At 39.2% G+C, this 20,948-nt stretch overlaps 1 long non-coding RNA gene across 1 annotated transcript in view; it reads left to right on the top strand.

Annotated features, from left to right (window-relative positions):
• Positions 1-20,514, top strand: part of LOC118009428 — a 572,526-nt gene extending 552,012 nt beyond the window's left edge. The window contains exons 12-13 of the long non-coding RNA XR_004678925.1: positions 18,933-19,189; positions 19,752-20,514. This is a non-coding gene — a long non-coding RNA (uncharacterized LOC118009428). The remainder of the gene's footprint in view (positions 1-18,932; positions 19,190-19,751) is intronic.
• The last annotated feature ends 434 nt before the right edge of the window (positions 20,515-20,948 follow it).

Genomic DNA, 20,948 nt, shown 5'->3' with positions numbered 1-20,948 from the left:
ATTTAGCACAGGAAAAATAAAGTAGCTCATTAACAAGTGTTTATATTAATTGCATACTAAAATAATATCTTGGTATAATGGGTTTCTTACTTTTTTAACATATCTACTAGAAAATTTAAAATACCACGCAGAGGTCACATCTGTGGCTTGCAACATATTTCTATTGGACAGCACTGCTCTCTCTGGGAGCTGAAAGCTTCTCCTTTCTCCACTTCTCCCCTAGACAACTCTTCTTCTCACTCTCTTCCATGTTCCTTATCCTTTCTGCTTGTTATTTTGATCTTTGTTGCTAATTTTCCCTTCTTTGTTCTATTTCTCTCCCTGAGATTTGGAATAGAGAGAAAGCTGAAGGTGGTTAATGGGGAGGAGAAAGGAAGATGAAGTGGGAAGTGCTCTGTGGTTCGTGGTCTTCATTTTGTGTATATATGTCCACCATTTTTGAAGTTGGCTCTATAGAGATGACAAAAAAGGCAATCACGGGATTCAGCAACTCCCTCATTTCCCTAGGGAATGATCTCCAACCACTGTATTCCTTGAGGAGATACATGCCTTTTTCCTTAGGAGGGAACAGTAGAGAGCTATTTCACAGATCCTCTGTACCATCACCTGTACTTGCCCCTCAGGGCAAGCAGCTAATTAGATTAGTAAGATTTGGAGAAAAGCCTGACAATCATTGGACCACAAGAAATAAGAGGTGGGGCATTACATTAAATCTCAGACAGCACCTGGCTCCTTCTCTTTTGAGTTCTTAGACCACTGTTGCAGGAAGAGCCATTTTTTGGAACCCCAAAGTCCAAGTCCTAATCCTTAGAACCTATTAATCTTATTTTACATGACAAAAGGGACTTTGAAGATGTGATTAAGATCTTTTTTTAGATTTTGAGAGAGCGAGGATAAAAGAGAAAGCACGTTGGGGCGCCCGGGTGGCTCAGTCGTTGGGCGTCTGCCTTCGGCTCAGGTCATGGTCCCCAGGGTCCTGGGATCGAGCCCCGCATCGGGCTCCCTGCTCGGCGTGAGGCCTGCTTCTCCCTCTCCCACTCCCACTCCCCCTGCTTGTGTCATCTGTCAAATAAATAAATAAAATCTAAAAAAAAAAAAAGAGAGAAAGCACGAGAGTGGGGAGGGGCAGAGGGAGAGGGAGAAGCAGACTCCCCACTGAGCAGGGAGCCCAAGGTGGGACTTGATCCCAGGATCCTGACTTGGGTGGAAGGCAGATGCCTAACCAACTGCGCCTCCTCAGGTGCCCTAAAATAAAGATCTTGAGATAGAAATTACCTAGGATCATCTGGGTAGGTACAATGTAATTACAGGGGTCTGAGAGTGAGCAAGAGATTCAAAATCAGAAAGGGATATAATGATGGTAGCAGAGGGAGACGTGGGGTGGGAAGAGATGTGGGGGGCCCCTAGGAGCTAGAAAAAAACAAGGACATGGATTCTGCCCTAGAGCTTCCAGAAGGAACTAGCCCTACCAACACCTTGATTTTAGTCCACAGAGACTGATTTTAGTTTTCTGACTTCCAGAAATACAAGATAAAAAAAATTGTGTTGTTTTAAGCCACTAAATTTGTGGTCATTTGTTACAGCAGCAAGAGGAAACTAATACATCCTAGAGGAGCCCAGATGCAGCTGATTCTTTCAGGCTGTCCTAACTGATGGGGCCAGTGAAGCTTAAGCTCAACTACATGAACCTGTGCAAATCAAAGCTGTGAGGTTTCTAAGGGTTTGGTGGGAAGGAAACCCCTCTGCATTCCCCACTTTAGTCACTCCAGAAAGCCCTGAAAAACTCATTCATTTCCCCACTTCACCCAGTTGTCTATGTTTATTTAATGTCTGCCAGAAGTCTGAAGGCAAGGGTTATTTGGCAGGACTCAGAGAGGAAAGCCAATTCTAGATGTGTTTAAACTTCCTTTCAGACTTATGAATTCAAGAACCAAAGGCTCCAGTTCCAATGCCACTTCCTGGCTTCCCCTCCTCAAATTCCTCAATCCCATTTTCATTTGCCCCATGATTCAACCCTATACCTCAATACTATATGCATTTATGGAATGCCTTCTAGGTACCCCGCTCTACTGCAGACATTGCAGTGGTGTTCTGAAATGTATATGGAAACTTGTTTTTTTCTTCAAAGAAACAATTTCAGAGAGCACAAGTTCTACATATATGAAATGGGGAATGCGCAAAGTGTTTCTGGCTATTTTAGGAAATGAATGGTTCAAAAAAAATGAATGGTTCAGATTCTAAGTGTATTGCATTTTGTTAAGACTTTATTTGTTCATGATCATGGTATTTATCATCACCCATTTGGTTACTTGAGATATTTAAAGCAACTGATCAGTATTTTAAATATGCATATAGTGTTTTGCAACTTATAGAGTGAATTTACATATATATTATTCTCACAATTCTGCGAAATCAGCAATAAAATCTTCATTTGTGATATGAAGCTAGATGAGAGTCTGAGAAGTTTATGTGCTTTCCCAAAGTTTTATAGGGAATAATGGATGGAGTCTTCAGGAGAACCCAGAGCCTGTGGAGTCCAGATCCAGCCACATCTTTTCTCAATTATATATTAGAAATTTCATGTGAATTGTCCTCTATGGTTTGGTTCCAAAGTTGGGATTTGAGCTTTGAGACCAATAAACACACCTCTTCATAACTCACACCACAAGTTACCATCAGGCTGGCAGTCTCATAGCCCCTGATGAGAGATATAAGGTCATAAGACTTCATCCATACAAAACTAAGAAACTAATCCCTCTGGGAGAGGAATGGGTTCAACAATTGGTTTGTTTTATTTTTTGTTTGTTTGTTTTTGAGCATAGTTGACACACAAGTTTCAGGTGTACAACATAGTGATTAGACAAATTTATACATGCATAGGTTGGAAGAATTAATATTGTTAAAATGTCCATATTACCCAAAGCAATCTACAAATTCAATGGAATCCCTATCAAAATACCAATGGCATTTTTCACAGAACTAGAACATTATAATACTAAAATTTGTATGGAACCACAAAGGACCCCAAATAGCCAAAACAATCTTGAGAAAGAAAAAGCTGGAGGTATCACAATTCCAGATTTTGAGATATACTACAAAGCTGTAGTAATTAAAACAGTATGACACTGGCACAAAAAAACTTAGATCAACAGTATAGAGAGCACAGAAAGAAACCCATCATTATACAATGAATCTAAAATAAGTGCGATTTTGAACTGTAATAACAGTAACAAAATTTGAGTAAAGATAAACAATACTGAAATCTAGGTCAAATTCTCAAATATCAGGAACAACAACAACAAAGTGCTAAAATAACTACAAGCATATCAAAACACAAACTGCAACAATTATTATCTAATTGAATGTCTTTTCTTATGTACTTCAGGTCCTATATATATCATCTTTTAAATAATATACACACAAATTGGAAACTTTCCAATTCCAGTGACTTTTAAAGTAAGTACTTGTGGGGGACTTTGGTAGCTACTTTTTTTTTTTTTTTTAACCTGTCCATGCATTTCTCCCAACGCAACCCCAGCAGCTTTGGAAATAGGCACTCTGGTCACCAAAGGAACATGAGCAGAGCCTGGCCAATCAGAGTTCCCCATTCATTCCTGGGAATGTGGTAGTGGTGGACACAAGATCTATGAGGGGCCATTAAGGGTCTTTTCCTTTAACAAGACCTTTGGAAAAGGAGGCTCTGTTTAAGCCGCAGTTACTTCAACAGAGAGGCAGTCAGACTGTATCTTTCCACTGACCTGGAAAAGCCTTTGTGCAGAATGAAGCTGAGCAGGGCCAAGCTGACAGGAAGCTGCATGGAAGAGAGGAAAAGTCTGGTGGTGTGAGGCCCTGTGTTCTAGACCCTGGGGCTCTAGATCCTGCCGCTCTTCCTTTGAGCTTGTGAAGCCCCAGAACAGTCAAGCTACATATGCCAATAAATTGTATCTTTCTTCAAAGTAGTTGTTTAGAAGAGATGAACGAATTTGCTGACTCTGGGACAGAGGCTGTGGCAGGCTCCCTTCCCTGTTGCAGACAGTGTGACATGTCAAACATTTGGACTTTACCTAGCAAGAGTGGAGGTACTCCAGCATGACCTTGTGCACCAGGCCTCATTTCTTCCTCTCGTTTGAGCTAGAGGGGCTTTCTAATTTGTTAGATTTTCCTTAACCTAGGAGTTGATGGCCAGGAGTGCAGTGTGGTATCAGAGATAGAACAGGGGAAAATATAGAGGGGTTGAGGAAAAGAATGCTATTAAGAAATTAATTCAATGAACCCTGAATTTTTCTAGGCACTAGAGATTCACTAGTAAATCACAACAGAAAAGTCACTGCCATCCAAACTATTTTTAAATTATCAGAAGCGATGAGTTCTATAAAGTAACTGTTGGTCAAGGAAAGCCTTTCTAAAGAGGTATTTAAGCTGCTACCTGAATGACAAGAAGGAGAAAGCCAGGTAAAAATCTGGAGATAACAAAATATTTCTGGGGGAGGAAACAGCAAGTGCCAAGGTCCTAAGAAGGGGGAAGTTGGGTATATTTGAAGAACAAAAAGAAGGCTGGTATGGATGGAAAGCAATATAGTATAGTGCAAGGGTTTTCAACATCAATGCTGCTGATACTTGGGGCTGGGTAATTTAAAGAGGATGCAGTTAGAGATAATATGAAATACTCTGCGATACTCAAGAGAATCAACTGAAAAGCAAGAAATATATAAGATCTATGGAAACAAAACTATAAAACATTCCTGAAGTTCAACAGAAGTCACGAAAAATGGAAAAGCACAGTATGTGGTTTACGAAGACTTGATATCAAAAGGGTTTAAATTCTCCAAAGTCAATCTGTAGCTCTAACATGATTCAAATAAAAATACCCACAGGATTTTGTTCTTGCACTAGATAAGGTGATTATAAAAGCATGTGAAAATATCAACAGGTCAAGAATAGTCAGAAACATTATGAAAAATAAGAGGAATGAAGAGAATTAGCTTTATTGGTTATTAAAACATGGGCAAATTAGTTATAGCAACATGAAGCAGGTTCAAGAATAGACACTGATGAACAAAACAGAATCCACTAATACAAATACAACAAATGAATGTAATTCAATAAATAATAGAAGTGGTATCTCAAATCAATGGGGAAAATATTAAGAATTACATGGCATTGGGATAATTGTATAGCCATCTAGAAAAATAGAAATTAGATTTGAACCAACAACACTTTATACAAAAATAAATTCTAAATGAATCAATGATTTAAATGTATATATAAGAAAGAAACCCTAAAATTACTAGGGGGGAAAAAAAACAAACCTTGAGAGAATTATTTATAACCGTGGAGCATGAAAGACATTTCTAATTAAAAGACAATATCCTGAAGCTTTAAAAGAATATAAAAGATTGAAAAGAGTGACTATAAAAATTAGAAATATTCATTGCAAAATCACTATAAGAAAAGCCAAAAGAAAAAAGACAAACTGAGAAAAAAGATTTGCAACCTTATCACAAAGGGCTCATTTAACTTATTAAGAGCTTCTACCAACCAATAAAGACTAGCAACCCAACAGATTTATCATTCCCCACTTGGATATTTTTTTAGAACCATCTAAATATATTTTCAAAAGACTTGATAAAACAAAAAATTTAAAAAATAGTGATTACTTGAGCTGTTTGGTTATGCTTCAAAAAAGACTATTACACATAAATACTGACTTGTGTGACTGGGTATTTTTGTACAAATTGATAAGTGTTGTGAGTTTCATAGCTGAGCTGACACAGTTTGAAAATTAATACATGAACTAATAATACAGAAAATTGACCCAAGGACTGAAGAAGCAGTTCATAACCAGGGATAATTTTAAGAACTTAAACACATTACACAACCACTCTCGTTCTTCTCCATCACCAACTGTTAAACTGACAGAAATTTTAGGAAAGGTTTTAGACTTCAAGGAGAGAAAGGGAAAGGCAAAACTGGATATTTAGGAAACCTTTTTTAGTTCTTCAGAGGCAAGGTGATCAGAGCTGACATTTGGCATATTAAATAATAAAGCACTAAACTAAAAGTCACAAAATCTAGACTCCAAATTTATCTGTGATGGCTGATAGAACACTTGAACACAAAATGAAATGATAGAATGATCTGAATATCCCCAGGATCCCAAGTATCTAGTCTGGTGGGGCCTTGGCACAAAGAGAATGACCCATTTTAGTTCTTTCATTTATCTTTCTCATTCTGGTAATGGCTTTGTTTACATGATGGTCTCAGTGTGATTGTCAACAGTATGAAGCAGGTGTATTAGTTACCATTTAATGGCAGTGCATATAACAGGGGAACAAATATCACATGGTTTAAATAAGGGAAAGTATTATTTCTCTTTCACATTAAAAAATAACCAAGTTTAAGAAGTCCTTGGCCAGGGGCGTCTGGGTGGCTCAGTCGGTTAAGTCTGTCTTTAGCTCAGGTCATGATCTCAGGGTTCTGTAACGGAGCCTCGCGTCCTAGGGCTGCCTGCACAGCAGAGAGTCTGCTTCTCCCCTTCCTCTGTCCCTTCCCACCACTTGTGTGCTCTCTCTCTCTCTCTCAAATAAATAAAATCTTAAAAAAAAAAAAAAAAAGTCCCCAGCTGGCATAGCAGCTTCATGGCTGTCATCAGAGACTCGGGCTTCTTAACATTCTGCTCACCATCCTAGTGCACGGCTTCCATTTCCAAGGCTGCATCATGGTTTTGGATGGCTGCAAGAGCTTAAGCTATCAAATCCAGTATGCATATAATTACAAATGAAAGAAAACAAACACAAAAGATCATATGTTATATGTGGCAGTTGTCAATTTATTGCCTCTCAGCTCCAAATCTGGCTTGTGATACTGGGTCTTGACCCTGTAAATATTCCCTTTTGTCAGTTCATTCAGTATTGGTCTTATCAATAAATGTTTTTGCAGGAACACTGCAAATCTATAGGAGAAAGAAGGAGCTTCCCCTCCTAGTTCCAGAACAGATTTGGGTATGCATGGTAGCTGGCAGATTGGCATGTGGGTGATCTGGTAGCACTCACCCTGACATCCCTCGAAGACTCACATAGGCCTGTGTTCTCCACTAGCAGGTAGAGTATGACTTCCAGCAAGGTTCCTAGCCACCAGCAGGCTGGCTGTTCCTGCGAGAGCCTCTCCAACCAGGTCTAAAATTCAGGGGTGAGGGTGAAGCCTTCTTTAAATTCCTACCATCTTCCCTGATCATTCTAAGGCCCAGAAGTAGTAGCTGCCATCTGTATTTGCTATTTTTGTACTAGTATTTTGTATTTTATATTGTTATGAGAATCCTTTTACCAATTTTAGTGGTTGACTACCTTTTAATCATTAATAATTCATTAAATTAAATTTTCTGTTACAATTACCATGTGGTTTCCATCTTCTGATGGGACCCTGTCTGTTGACTATGTGATTCCACTTACATGAAATTCAAAATTAGGCAAAACTAATCTATGGTGATAGTAGTTACCTCTGGGAAGTTTATTGACTAGGACAGTCATAAGGGAGCTTTCCAGGGTCCTGGGAATATTTTATATTTTAATCTGGGTAATGGTTTCATAAATGTATATACATGTAAAATTCCATTAACCTACATGATTAAGATGTGCACACCTTCCTCCATGTAAATTACTCCTCAGTCATAGCTGTGGGAAAAACCTATGTTGCAAGCTAGAAGAGGAGATAAAGGGATGGATAAATTGAACTCTTCCTAGCTGAACCAACCCCCTTTGAGCAGTTCCCTTTAATATCACACAGCGGGTACTCTGAATGCCACAGGCCTGAACAAAACAACATGGCCAGAATGAGCTGCGAAAAAAGTTAAGTGACAATGTGCTTAACTCAAAATCAGAGTTCTGTTAGCTAAGGAGGAAGGAAAGTGGGGATGCTGGAGTAGGCAACTAGTGGTCTCTGCCACAACCACTACTATATTAAATTTACAAAAAATTATTCAGTGACAGCCACTGGATTAAGCACTGGGGAGATAACCATAAACTAACTGGCCAGGCCCCCGACATCATGGAGGTTACGTTCTATCACTTGGCTCTTAGTAGATCCTCAAATAATGTTTACTGAATGAATACATGAATGATAAGGAAATGAATGAAGGAACAATATTTTTTTCAATGGGAATAAATTACTTAGGGAACCACAACCATAGCTATCATGTTGATAAGACTATATGCCTCACTAGGAAGAAGTGAGCTATCTTTGAGAGGCAGGTAGGTCTGATACATCACGCACGTAACTTTTAGAAAGCTATAAATCACCGCACAGAAATGACTTCTCAGTGGAGGCCAGGGCTGAATTCTATAATATAGGTCAACGTGTCACCTCTTCCAGAGCCCAGCTGGAATTTGTGGTCTCCCAGACACATGGTTTTAAGTGTAATGACTTAAAAAAAAAAAAAAGGCACCAACTAAAATGCCTAATAACCAAATTCCAGGGAAATACATGCTGCCCCTGAAAGAGAAGGAAACATTATAAACCAAAGACTTTTCAGGGAACAGTTCACCTTGGATGGGATCTCTGAGCCTCAAGCTTGGGTTTAGCTGCAGAAGGCCCTGCACCTTTTTTAGGGCCTCCTGGGACACTTTTGGGGCTCTTATCACTGGGCAGCGCACACACACACACACACACACACATACACACACACCAAACTTTAATTTAGAGAGCTGAATTTGACAAGACCCACTGCCTGCCTTAAGCGTGAGCCACGAAGAAGATCACAGGGTGTGGCCTTGAGGGTATCACTAGAGAGGGCGAAGAGGGACAGAATTTTGAGGGAAGAATGTTCACAGGACTATGGGAACAGAATAGAGAAGGAGCCAGAGTCATAATTGTTTCAAACAATTATTCAGAGCTCGTAATTCAAGAGAAAAACCTTCATGATGGATAATACATCAAAGGGAGTTAGAATGGGAATGCATAGACACTGGCTACCACATCCTCTTTACAATGGCACTGAAATGCTATATTGAGGCTTTTTCCTAAATTAGACAGAGAGTTTAGTGAAAAAAATAGCCCAGGAGGACAATGCTGCCATTCCCTAGCTATGGAACTATGAGCAATGACCGATCCAATCCCAATATTGTCAACCACAAAATGGAGGATTATAACACATGACAGGAGTAGAAGCCAAAAAAAGAAAGTTCCTTAGAGCATGATTAAACTTTATCTGTCAGACAGGTACTCACTCTTAAAGTTTACAAATGAATCATAAATCATAAATTGCATTGCCATTTCCTGTCTGGAAATGAGAAGTTCTAATAGGCAGTAGCTATTTAACAGGTGCCTCACATATAATGTTTATTCAAAGCAGACCTTCTGTATGTTTAGTCAATTCATTTTATAATGAGATGGAAATGTTCCTATAATGATGCCCAACTGTAATGGAAGGGTTTGTAATAGGATGCTCTGGTATAAAGAACACTGAATTATGCTTCTATGTATTTATTTATTCACTTATTTACATACACTCTGACTCATTCTAAAGAAAGAATTTGAGGGGATTTGCAACAGAAACACAATAACATGATAAAATATAAATGAAAAAGGGAAAAAACAGTTCAGGGCAAAGATAAATTAGAAGAGCAGGTCATGACATCGTGGAAAACAAAAGAAAGAAATGTATTCTGTAAGGGATTACACACTTGCTATAATTTATTTCTGAAGTTGTTTCTGAACTTTCTGAAACAAAGACAAAAGAGATGGACAGTGACATAGTTCTCATCTAAAGGGAAAAATAAAACCATTCTATTTCCTCAGAAGGACAGGGAATCCAATGATCTGAATTACAGAATGAGTTATATCATCTTGGGTAAGACATCCAACATTTCTGGGTATCTCTAATTCTTCATAGAATGAGGAGCTGAAGGACTTGACTAGGTGACTGAGTTTAGCTCATGTTGTGAGTGGAAGGGACATGTGCATGCCCCTTTCAAATCAAACCTTTTGTGGGTGACCTCCTTTGCCTTCTCTGCAGGCTGCAAGCCAGTTCTCAGAGTTTCCCAGGAGGGAATCCATAACAAGCAGACTCTGAGCTACATGTATATTAGGTTGGGACTAGGGACCAATACCTGTGGAAGGGAGGGGGACAGCAGGAGTTGGTAGGGGGAGGAGTCGAGCTATGAAGCAGGCCTGATGACAGCCATAGCTAACCCTGTGGGACCTCAGGAGTTAAACAGCCCAAGAAAGTCAGCTCATGTTGAGCTGAAATGACTAGTGTATCTACTTCAGTCATTTTCTGGATGTGGGCTACTCCAGAAAGTGGCCCTGGGTCAGGCAGCTCTCTCAAGCTGAGGCTGTCCATAAAGATGATAACATCTGAAAGCACATCCAACAGCTGGAGCAATACATCCTTCTTTGCTGGTTCTGGATGGTTCATCTCCATATCCACCACAAAGAGTGACCTTCCAATTCACAAGCTAATCTAGCCCAGCATCCCTACCTTCCACTCTATACTGAACAATTTTAACTTTAAGGTTTACTTGTTACAGCAACTACTTGTATTACTTAACACACACACACACACACACACACACACACAATCTTTAGGCATGCCTAACATTTGAATAAAAAAGTCTCCAGTGATTATGCACTGTAATGAATATTCCTACTCCATTAAACTGAGAGTTAATGCAGAGTCTGAACAGAGCTGTGAAGTTCACAGAATTTGTCTTCAACTTTTGTTCTGTGACTTTCCCATCTTCCCATGCCCACTATCAGCCACTCTCCAACCTACTTCATAAACCAAATATGTATATTCATACTCCTCGTACTTGCCACCTTTTGAAAATCTTTTATCACTGTCACATACTCAAAACTACTTCTAATAAAATTTATGGGTTTTCCCCCTAGGAAACATATATTTTTAACACCAGAAATAAAGAGAAGTAACCATTACATGGAATTTCACACATACACCGTATGAGGTAAAGGAAATTTTGAGATAATGGGAACTCAACCAATCTACCAAGAGGGAATACAGTTGTGTTTTTAAGATCAGCCCTCTTTTCAACTACATGGCTCCAAGCCTGAGCCCTAAATGGTTTTAGGCTATAGCAGATAGGAAGTAAAATGTGGTTAATTCAGAAGACTTACCCATATTTATCTCCGAGGACTCTTGTGGGAATTATCAAGTAGTCTTTTCATGCCCTTCTACTTGATTCCCCTCATCACTGGTGTTCATTGCCTGAGAACCCACATGAAGCAAGACTTACCTCTGCAGTCACAGTCTCACCGAGGAGGCTGGCATTCCTGGCAAGGATTCTGTCTTTACAAGCTGCCTGAGTGCCTTGAGGTGTCAATGTGGAATCACTAGCAGAACGTTCTCTAGGTTGGAGCTGCTGTTCCAGATAGAAGAGTGAAGAAAGACTCTCCTACTACAGGGGGCAGATTCTTGAGTGAACACCGTTGCTGCACTCTCATATCCAGAAGAATCCCCTGTAAGAACAATGCCTCATGAGAAACTACGTTGATTTAGAGTATAGCTACTTCTCTATAGATGTCAGTCCTCAGTTCTTGGAATTGACTCAGCTGGGCTTGGCCAGGCAGGGCCATGATGAAGAACCACTCTCAGGAAGAAGATGCCAATAGATCTTCCTTTACATATTTGTCATCAGGAATATATTCTCATTCTCCTTTCACCTAAAAATCCTCATTCAAATTAACCCCTGGGAGCAGCAGCCCTGCTAGGTCCTATCCAAACACAGTTAAATCCCAGTTTAGAGATAAATCAGGACTTCTACTACATATATGAAGAAGTAAATTTAAGAAACAGAGCAGTAATAATAACAGCATTATCAATATAATAACAGCTAACATTTATTGAGAGCTAACCACCTATCAACCACTGTGCTAAATGCTTTGTAAGCAATTTCTGATTTAACCACTATCAAGCACTATGCAAAAGATATTATTCTTTTTCACCATTTAAAAAAAAAGTAAAGTACAGAGAGTCAAATAACACATCCACATTCACAAATCTAGATATTTGCTGAGCCCAAATATAACCCCAAAGCTTAAGTTTACAATCGCTGTCCTCTGCAGATAGTTACAAGGCACTGACCATGTTAGCATGCCCCGATTAAAGAATTTGAGCACTCATTTCATTAGAAGTGGTTAGACAAAATGTGTACAGCTTAGTTGACCCTTCAGATTTTGTACTATCTTAGATATGAAAAAAAGACCCCATTAACCCGAAAGAATAAGGAATAATAAGTAATAAGAACTTCTACCAAGAGCAGAACATCTTTCTGGGTAGGCACCAGTATCCATCCACTGTCTTTCATAGAATCTGAACATCCTTTAGGCTCAAAGTCTCTTGGACCCCCAGGAGACCCTAATACAAAGGACAGCTATGTAAAGAAAAACATTCTGTTTCTGAGGGCTACCAGGAGACAGAAGGACAAGAAAATAACAGGGAGGGACTGGATAACCAAGAGGAGGGGTGTCTGAAATAAACTTCATTATCTAGCCAAGGTAAGCCCTGATCCTGGATACATGTCAAGTACCTTATAGTACTCATTTGGACCATACCATATACAATACCTTCTTCCAATTCCCATGCTCTGTGACATCTGTTATGGGACACCCCCCACCTTTTTTCATGCTATCTTACTATCTCTCTTCCCATAACAACTCACTTAATTTCACAGTTTTGGTCAGCTTTGGCTGCACCAACAGCCAACTGCCAAAATCAATGGCTTATAAAACATATTTATTTCTTGTTCACAGTACATAAGGGTTGCAGAGTAGGACACATGATGATTAGCTACCATCTGGTCCGAGTTGTTCTCATAGTGGAGGACAGAAACAAAATAAACAGCCATTCCATGCACAATTAATTAAAGCTTTGCTCAGATGTGGTATTTGGTATGCCTGCTAACAATCCATTGGCTTAAGCAAAGGAGCATACTTTACCCACTGTAGTCAGTTGGTGGGGGGCGTGATAAGGGTGAGGAGGAAATGAATAATTGGGAGCAAAGAAGATCTACACAAACTGGGTCACTTCCCTACCCAGTCACAAAACTGTTGTCTGTCTGACCCTCTCAAAATGCTGTGTGCTCTAGATTTCTGTCCTTGCTGCCTTTTCTTAATCCCACTATACATTTTCCTTAAGTCAACCCATCCATATCCATGGTATCAGCTACCAATACTCTCACATCAGTATCTTTAGCACCACTTCTCTCCTTGATTTCAGGTACACATTTTCCCTATGTACTGAATACCTCTACCCAAATCCTTCCAGTAGCACAAACTCAAGTTAGGCAAAAAAACTTATTAATTTATCTTGATATTCCCTAAATTTGTGCTTTTCTTTCATGCTGTGATTTATCTATTATGACCCCCAGTCCTTCTGTAGATTAATCACGAATACAAAGCCCTAACTCATCTTTCTCTTTCCCTGAATCCAAGCATCACCATAGCCTCTTTCAGTCTGCCCCACTCCTCACCCCTACTGTCCTGGTCCGTGCCCTTGCTGTCCTCTCAGCAGTGAGCCACTGTAATAGGGCTTCTAACTGGTCTCCCCTTCCCCAGCTTCTCTCTTCTAACATTCCACACTATTCCTTGAATATGACATGAGTGCTCTCATCTCAGGTCTCTGCACTTACTTACTGCTTCCTTGGTCTCTAAGGGTCTTCCTCCAATGTGCACATGGCTACTGCCCTCACTTCCCTCTAGTCTGTGATCAAATATTGTCTTATCACGATGTTTTCTCTGAATACCCCCAAATAAAATACAATACTCTCCCTACAACCTAGCACTTTTTTTTTAAAATCCTGCTTCATTCTTATTAAATGTATCAATACCTAACATATTTTATTTATATATTCATTATAGATTTGCTATTTGTTAATTACCTGTTGTCTCCCTCCCTGAGGGCAGGGGATACGTCTGTTTTGTACTTCCTCTCTCTCCAGCCCTGAGAACAGTGCTGGGCATGTGAAATACTTGTTAAATGAACAAATAATAAATTCCTTTTCTGCTTATTAATTTTAGAGTAGATTCTGTTTTATTTAAACGTACAGAGTGATAAAGGCTGTTACTCTCCTAGAAGCTTCTATATCTTGGAAGCATAAGCTGCTGTGGCTTCCAGGCCTGCTTTTGTTTGACATCCTATTTGATCCTATGTCTGGGCTCATTTTATCAGATCTATTCCTAGGTGATCTGTCTAAAATGAGTGCCCTAAAATCTCTAAATAAGGGTGAGAAGCATTTTTCAATAATAGGCCCTTATAGATTCCTTTGGAAACATTCAATATTAAAGAGAAACACTTGTGAACTATGAACAAATAATAGTAATTGAAATCAAAGCTAAATAGTTGATTTGCAAAAGTGAAAGCTAAAATGTTGATCATCATGGTATGTGAACTTTAGATGATTTTTCAGAGAAAGCTGACTGATGAGGAGGAAATGTTGGGGCACAAAAGTAAAAAGGCCAGTTTTGTAGAAAAATACTTGTAATGATCCCCTCCCATGCCCCTTTTTCTCTTTACTCCTGCCCCCTTTGTCTTTGAGTATCATCTGCTCTTGGCTCCCCACTCCAGAATCTGTATCTGGCTTCAGTCCTCCCTCTGACCTCTTTGGAAGTTATTATACCTTCCTCTAGAGATAAGCTTTACAATTGGTACCACTACCCACATGTGGCTACTTAAATTAAAATTAAACATAAATAAATTACAAATACAGTTCTTCAGTTACACTAGTCACATCACAAGGGCTCAGGAGCCACATGTGGCTGGTGACTACAGTAGTGGACAATACAGAACCTTATAGAACATTTCCATCATCTTAGAAAGTCCTACTGGCCAGCACTTCTCCAGACCCTCAGGATCCCACTTCTAGAATCCCGTTGATTTTTGTTTCTGTTTGTTTGTTTTTATTTAACAAGTCCACTCTTCAGCCTTTGCCTCAGGTTACAATTCCCACTGCAGTTCCAGCCCCTGGAACCGTAGCCCTGGGCTAGGTCAGCCCTTAGTCATAATAGGGTAACAATTAGATAATGGCAAATCTGCTTTCAGATCTTCATTTACATTAAAGGTGGTAATTGCACCCTTAATACTGCAGTTTGCTGGAGAAGAGCGAGTTGTACTGATCAGAGGAGAACCTGCTGTGTAGGAGAAAGGGCAAAACAAGAGGAAACAGGAGTTCAGTGGAGAACCCCAGGGAAACTACCACAGGTAATTAAAACCTCAGGGAAGTAGAGAGACCACTAAAGAAAACAGGCAGGACCATGGATGGAATAGTTTGCTTCCTTGTCAACACTCAGGAGTAATGAGAATCTGACTTAGGAGAGTCAGAGGTTTTGCGGACACTTGGACCGTGCAGAGTCCACTATATGTGCTATGCCAGCAAGTCCCCTTCTTTATGAAGGTAGTTTTATAACAGGGGGGAAAACAGTAACTGAAGATGGGGCCACTCCTTGGACAAAGGCTTGGAGAGCAGGTTTAAATGGGTTCATGCTCCTAACCAAGTCACAAAAGGGAAGAACATGGCCAGTATATAACAAGACAACTCCTTCCAGGCCTAGAGAGAGAGCTACTGGATCGTGTTTGGAATTCCTGCTTAGAATGAACGCTTTTACACTGTTGGTGGGAATGCAAGCTGACACAGCCACTCTGGAAAACAGCATGGAGGTTCCTCAAAAGTTAAAAATAGAGCTACCATACAACCCACCAACTGCACTAGTAGGTATATTGTACTGTGTACAAATATAGTGATCCAAAGGGGCACGTGCACCCCGATGTTTATAGCAGCAATGTCCACAATAGCCTAACTATGGAAAGGGCCCAGATGCCCATCGACAGAGGAAGGGATAAAGATGGTGTGTGTGTGTACGTACGTATACACACACACATACATACAATGGAATACTACTCAGCCACCAAAATATGAAATCTTGCCATTGGCAAAGACATGGATGGAACTAGAGGGTATTATGCTAAGCGAAATAAGTCATCCAGAGAAAGACAACTATATATGATCTCACTCATATGTGGACTTGAAGAAACAAAACAGAGGAACATGGAGGAAAGGAGGGAAAAACAAAACAAGACATAATCAAAGAGGAAGACAAATCATAAGAAACTCTTAACCATAGAAAACAAACTGTGAGGGTTGCTGGAGGGGAGGGGGATGGAAGGATGGGGTAACAGGGTGATGGGCATTAAGGAAGGCACATAACACAATGAGCACTGGGTGTTATACACAACTGATGAATCACTGAACTCTACCTCTGAAACTAATAACAGATTATATGTTAATTAATTGAATTTAAATTTTAAAAAAAGGAAAAAATAAAGTGAGTCTGTGTAGACAGCAAAAACAGAACAAAACAAAACGGAAAAACCCCAAAACCTAAGATGCTCAGGAGCCAGGCTGAGAGAATGTAGATTATTCCTTCTTCCAGAGAAATGCTGACTGTGGGTTCCAAGTGGTACAGGGAGCTGCACCCTGGAATGCACTCCATGACACTCAGTATTCACCTGTGAGGGAGCCCTTGCTTGCCAGGGCTCCGGGATGGAACTGAGGTGTCCATGGGTGGGGTAGGGGGGATTTATTTATTCATCAAGAAACAAGGTCTTAAGTAAATGAATTGGGTTTTAATTATAGAATGTCAGGCATCATGAAGGTTATGGAGGGGATGCCTTAGTGATTCTCACTCCCTGAAATCACACCACAAAGTCTACTTCTATGTTCTCAACTACCCACTTGGCTCACAACCCCCTCCACACTCCCCACCCCGCCCCAGGGAGAGAGCTAAGCAATTGTGTTGACTGTGAAATCATTCTACTCGTGGACATTCTAAAAAAGCAAGTTGACAGAGTCTATAAATGCTCCAGTATGCTTTCAATTCAAACAAGTTTCAAAAAAGTTAAGTTTTTATATCATTTCCAGCATCAAATCAGTAGATTAAGTGCTACAAAAGGAATTCAAACTATTAAAAAACTTGTAGCTAAGTCTTTGTGTAAAATAAATTAGAAATTTATTTCAACATAATGTACAAGCCATTCTTGCTCTGGGCTGATATCTCTAATCTGCAGAATTTCTTTTTGAGACATAGGGATACAAAGGCAGAAGAATAAAAAAGAAAAACAAAACAAAACAAAACAAAACAGCCCTTAAAATCTTCAATGCTCTGGAAACCTAAGTTCCCTCACTTCAGAAACCTGGCAAGAAAGTATTGATTTTCTCAGAAACAAGCAAGGATCAGCTAATTCCTTGAGGCAATTAATGGTTTTGTTATTTAACATAACAGTTGTTATTCAACAATTGTTTAACATTGAAAGGCTTATCATGCATTTGTTGTGAAGAACCCTTCCAGGGGGAGAGCACTGGATCAAGCCCAAAACACAGAAGGGAGGTGGAAATGTTAGCATGAACTGAAGACATGTCTGGACTGGTTTGTGTGGATGAGGTTAAGGTATTATCATTTCAACCCCTGTCCTTATCTGCTTTCAGGGTGGACCCCCTGTGCTTTGAGGAACCTTTTGAGTGAAAATGCACCGCATAAATCTGCCATTAATGAAGCATTTACTAAGAAAACTAGTTTAGGAAGCCACTTTTTTTTTTTAATTTTATTCTTATGTTAATCCCCATACATTACATCATTAGTTTTAGATGAAGTGTTCCATGATTCATTGTTTGTGCACAACACCCAGTGCTCCATGCAGAATGTGCCCTCCTCAATACCCACCACCAGGCTAACCCATCTTCCCACCCCCCTCCCCTCTAGAACCCTCAGTTTGTTTTTCAGAGTCTATCGTCTCTCATGGTTCGTCTACCCCTCCGATTTCCCCCGCTTCATTCTTCCCCTCCCGCTACCTTCTTCTTCTTCTTTTTTTTTTTTTAAGAAAACTAGTTTAACGGTGCTTCTTTCATGAACTGCATGATTTTATAAATACTTTACAGCAATCTTGAGGGGCAGGTATTAATAGTCCACATTTTCAGATGCAGAGAATTTAGGTAACTTGTCCACACTTGCACAGTGTTATGGAGTGGAGGTAAAGTCAAACCCAAGTTTTTAATTCTAAGTCCACATTATTTCATGGGAACTAGAATTGTCCTCATTGTAAACAACATATGGGAACATATTCCTTAACTACAAATCTTTTCTGAATTCTGATTTCCAAAACATTTTACTCAGAAGAGCTCTATAGTTAAAGAACATGTTTCTATATATTTGCTTATAATGTGAACTTTTCCCAGAAATTACATAAAGAGACAAAGGAAGAATCAAATAGAATATTATACTGAACTGGATGGCAGGGACATGTTGCATTCCTGCCCGTCCCCTGCCAAGTTGCATCCAAAAGTCATAAGAATTCCTACTTAGGTTTGTAGACCTTCTGGAAGCTTAGGAATTCAACTGAAGAGGAACCTGAACATTTCTTTCCATAAAGGCATAAAAGGAAGTGAATGAAGTGAGATCGCAAATTTCAGGACCTGCAAGCATTAAGATGTGACACACTGTATTTACGAGTGTGCTTTTTGTTGATTAAAATGTACAGGGGGAAAAAAAAAAAAAGATGTGCTGCTCAATGCTTAGAATTGCAAGAGTTCCTTTCAGGCAGGCATTCTGAGAGCTATGCTGAGCCATTAGTGACATATGAGAAGAAAATGAGACATTATGCAATCTTACATTGCCAAAATGAGACCACTATATTACTTTCAGCAAGAGAACGGTTGCAAGAGCTCACATCAATTGCCTACCATTCAGCAAGTTTCCTGGGAATATCTCACAGGACTCCTGAGAAAACAGTGGGAAATACATCGTGATGTGGTGAACCATTCTCATGACTCAATAACTTTTTATCCTTTCCTCAAGCCAAATAGTTCAAAAGATTGCTTGCTATTATTCTTAGCTGCTGGGATGTAGCTTCCTGTTCTGTGTTTTCATCACAGGTGGTGATTGCCGAGAGGAAAAGTTGTTCAAGAAAATAACTTGTCACAAGCTAATGCATGACTCAAGCGTGGAAAGTTAGCTGAAGTTAAATTCTGAAAACAGAAAGTCTTCCCTTGGGAAAGGCTCAGATGTGCCGAGAGGTGACCCAATATTATCTGAATGCCTACTGTCTGTCAGGCACTTCATAAATACCATTTGATTTAACATCACAACGACCATGGCAGATCCTTTTATCTTCCCTTTTTATGTGAGAAAGGTAAGTTCAAACTTCTAAAAAATTGCTAAGATCACACAGCCAGTGAGTAGTAGAAATGATTTTTTTTTAATCTTTAAATTTTTATTGAGGTATACATTCAAATAGTAATGTGCACAAACTACACTAATCTTAAATTTGCAGCTAATGAAAAGTTACATGTATTTATGCCCATGTAACCACTATCTAACTGAGGATATAGGAAGTTGTCACACTGCAGGAAGTTCCTTCTTGCCTTCTTCCATTCAATATGCAACCCAGAAGTGACCTCTAGCCTGACTTCTATAAACATGAATTAATTATGCTTGTCCTTAAACTTCATACAAATGTAGCATGACCTGGCCATGTGATTCACTTCCACCAATGGGATATTAGCAAGTATGACATAAGCTAAAGTTTGATAAACACTTGCACACTGGGGCCTGTTCTTTTGGGACACTCACTCTGAGAGACCTGATCCACATATAAAGATGTCTGGCTAGGCTGCTAGAGAGACTGCACGGAGAGGTAGAAGGGAGGTGGGAACATTAGCATGGACTGCTCAGCTGGGTTCTGGCTCTTTCAGCCATCTCCACTGAAGTGCCAGACCTGTGAGTGAAGACGCCACACTGGAAGTTCCAATTCCAGTAAAAGCAACATGGAGCAGAATTGCCCAATGGAGTCTAGTCCAGATGAAGAATTGGGAAAAATATTATTGTTATTGTTCAGGTCACTACGTTTTGGGGTGGTTTATTTCATAACTATAGGTGATTCTAACAGGTAAGTATATATTACTAACTCTTTTTGGATTTGATAATCTCCCTGAGGAATGATGATACTGAGCACCATTTCAGATGTTTATTGTCTATGCAGATAATCATGAAATTTTATTTTACTCCATTTTATCACTTAACTTTCTCATTAGATCTTTTATCTTTTTCTGTTGTGATTATAAGTCCATTACTTTAGTCTACCACGAGTTCCTTTACTTCTTCCCAAACATTCCAAAAACCTTAAACAGTTTAATTCCATGTAGTCCTTCAACACTTTGTGTTATGACTTCCATTTTAACATGTTATAAGCTCCATACTACATTGCTGTTATTTTTGCTTTAAATAGCCATTATTCTTTTGTATTTTCCTATATATTTACTCTTTCCAGGGCTCTTCAGTTCTTCCTCCAGTTTTGTACTTCCACCCGGGCTCATTAACCTTCAGCCTAAAGAAGTCAAATTCTTTATAGGGTAGGTCTGGGAGCAGTGAATTCACTGAGATTTTGTTTGAAAAACTTCTTAAATTTCACCATTTATTTTTGACAATGGAAGCCATTTATTTAAGGTCACACTGGATCACATTAACTCAAAGATTAGGATTTACATTTCTTAATATTCACCTTAAATTTTTACAATTATCTTTCCTTCATTTTTTTTTCAGGAGGGAATGATGCCCAGTGCCATTTTTTCCTACTCCATAGAAAATACTTTTTATATTATTTTTTAGTGTTTCAAATTTCAAAATTTATATACAATAAAATTCCACTTTGTGGTGTATAGTTCTATGGTTTGTGACTCAACTACATAGAATTCGGTAGCCATAATACAATCATGATACAGAACAGTTTCATTATTCCCCAAAATTCTTTCATCCTGCCCCAATTTCTGAAGACCACTGATGAGTTCTCAGTCCCTAGTTTAGCCTTTTTTAAGAGTGCCATATAATTGAAGGATACAGTATATAGCCTTTTTTGAACCTTTAAAATTTTTCTAGTTTTATTGAGAAATAAT

This window comes from Mirounga leonina, unplaced genomic scaffold (assembly GCF_011800145.1).
Source record: "Mirounga leonina isolate KUSES-001 unplaced genomic scaffold, KU_Mleo_1.0 Mir_127, whole genome shotgun sequence".
NCBI lineage: Eukaryota > Metazoa > Chordata > Mammalia > Carnivora > Phocidae > Mirounga > Mirounga leonina.
This window is presented reverse-complemented; position numbering and strand designations above follow the sequence as displayed.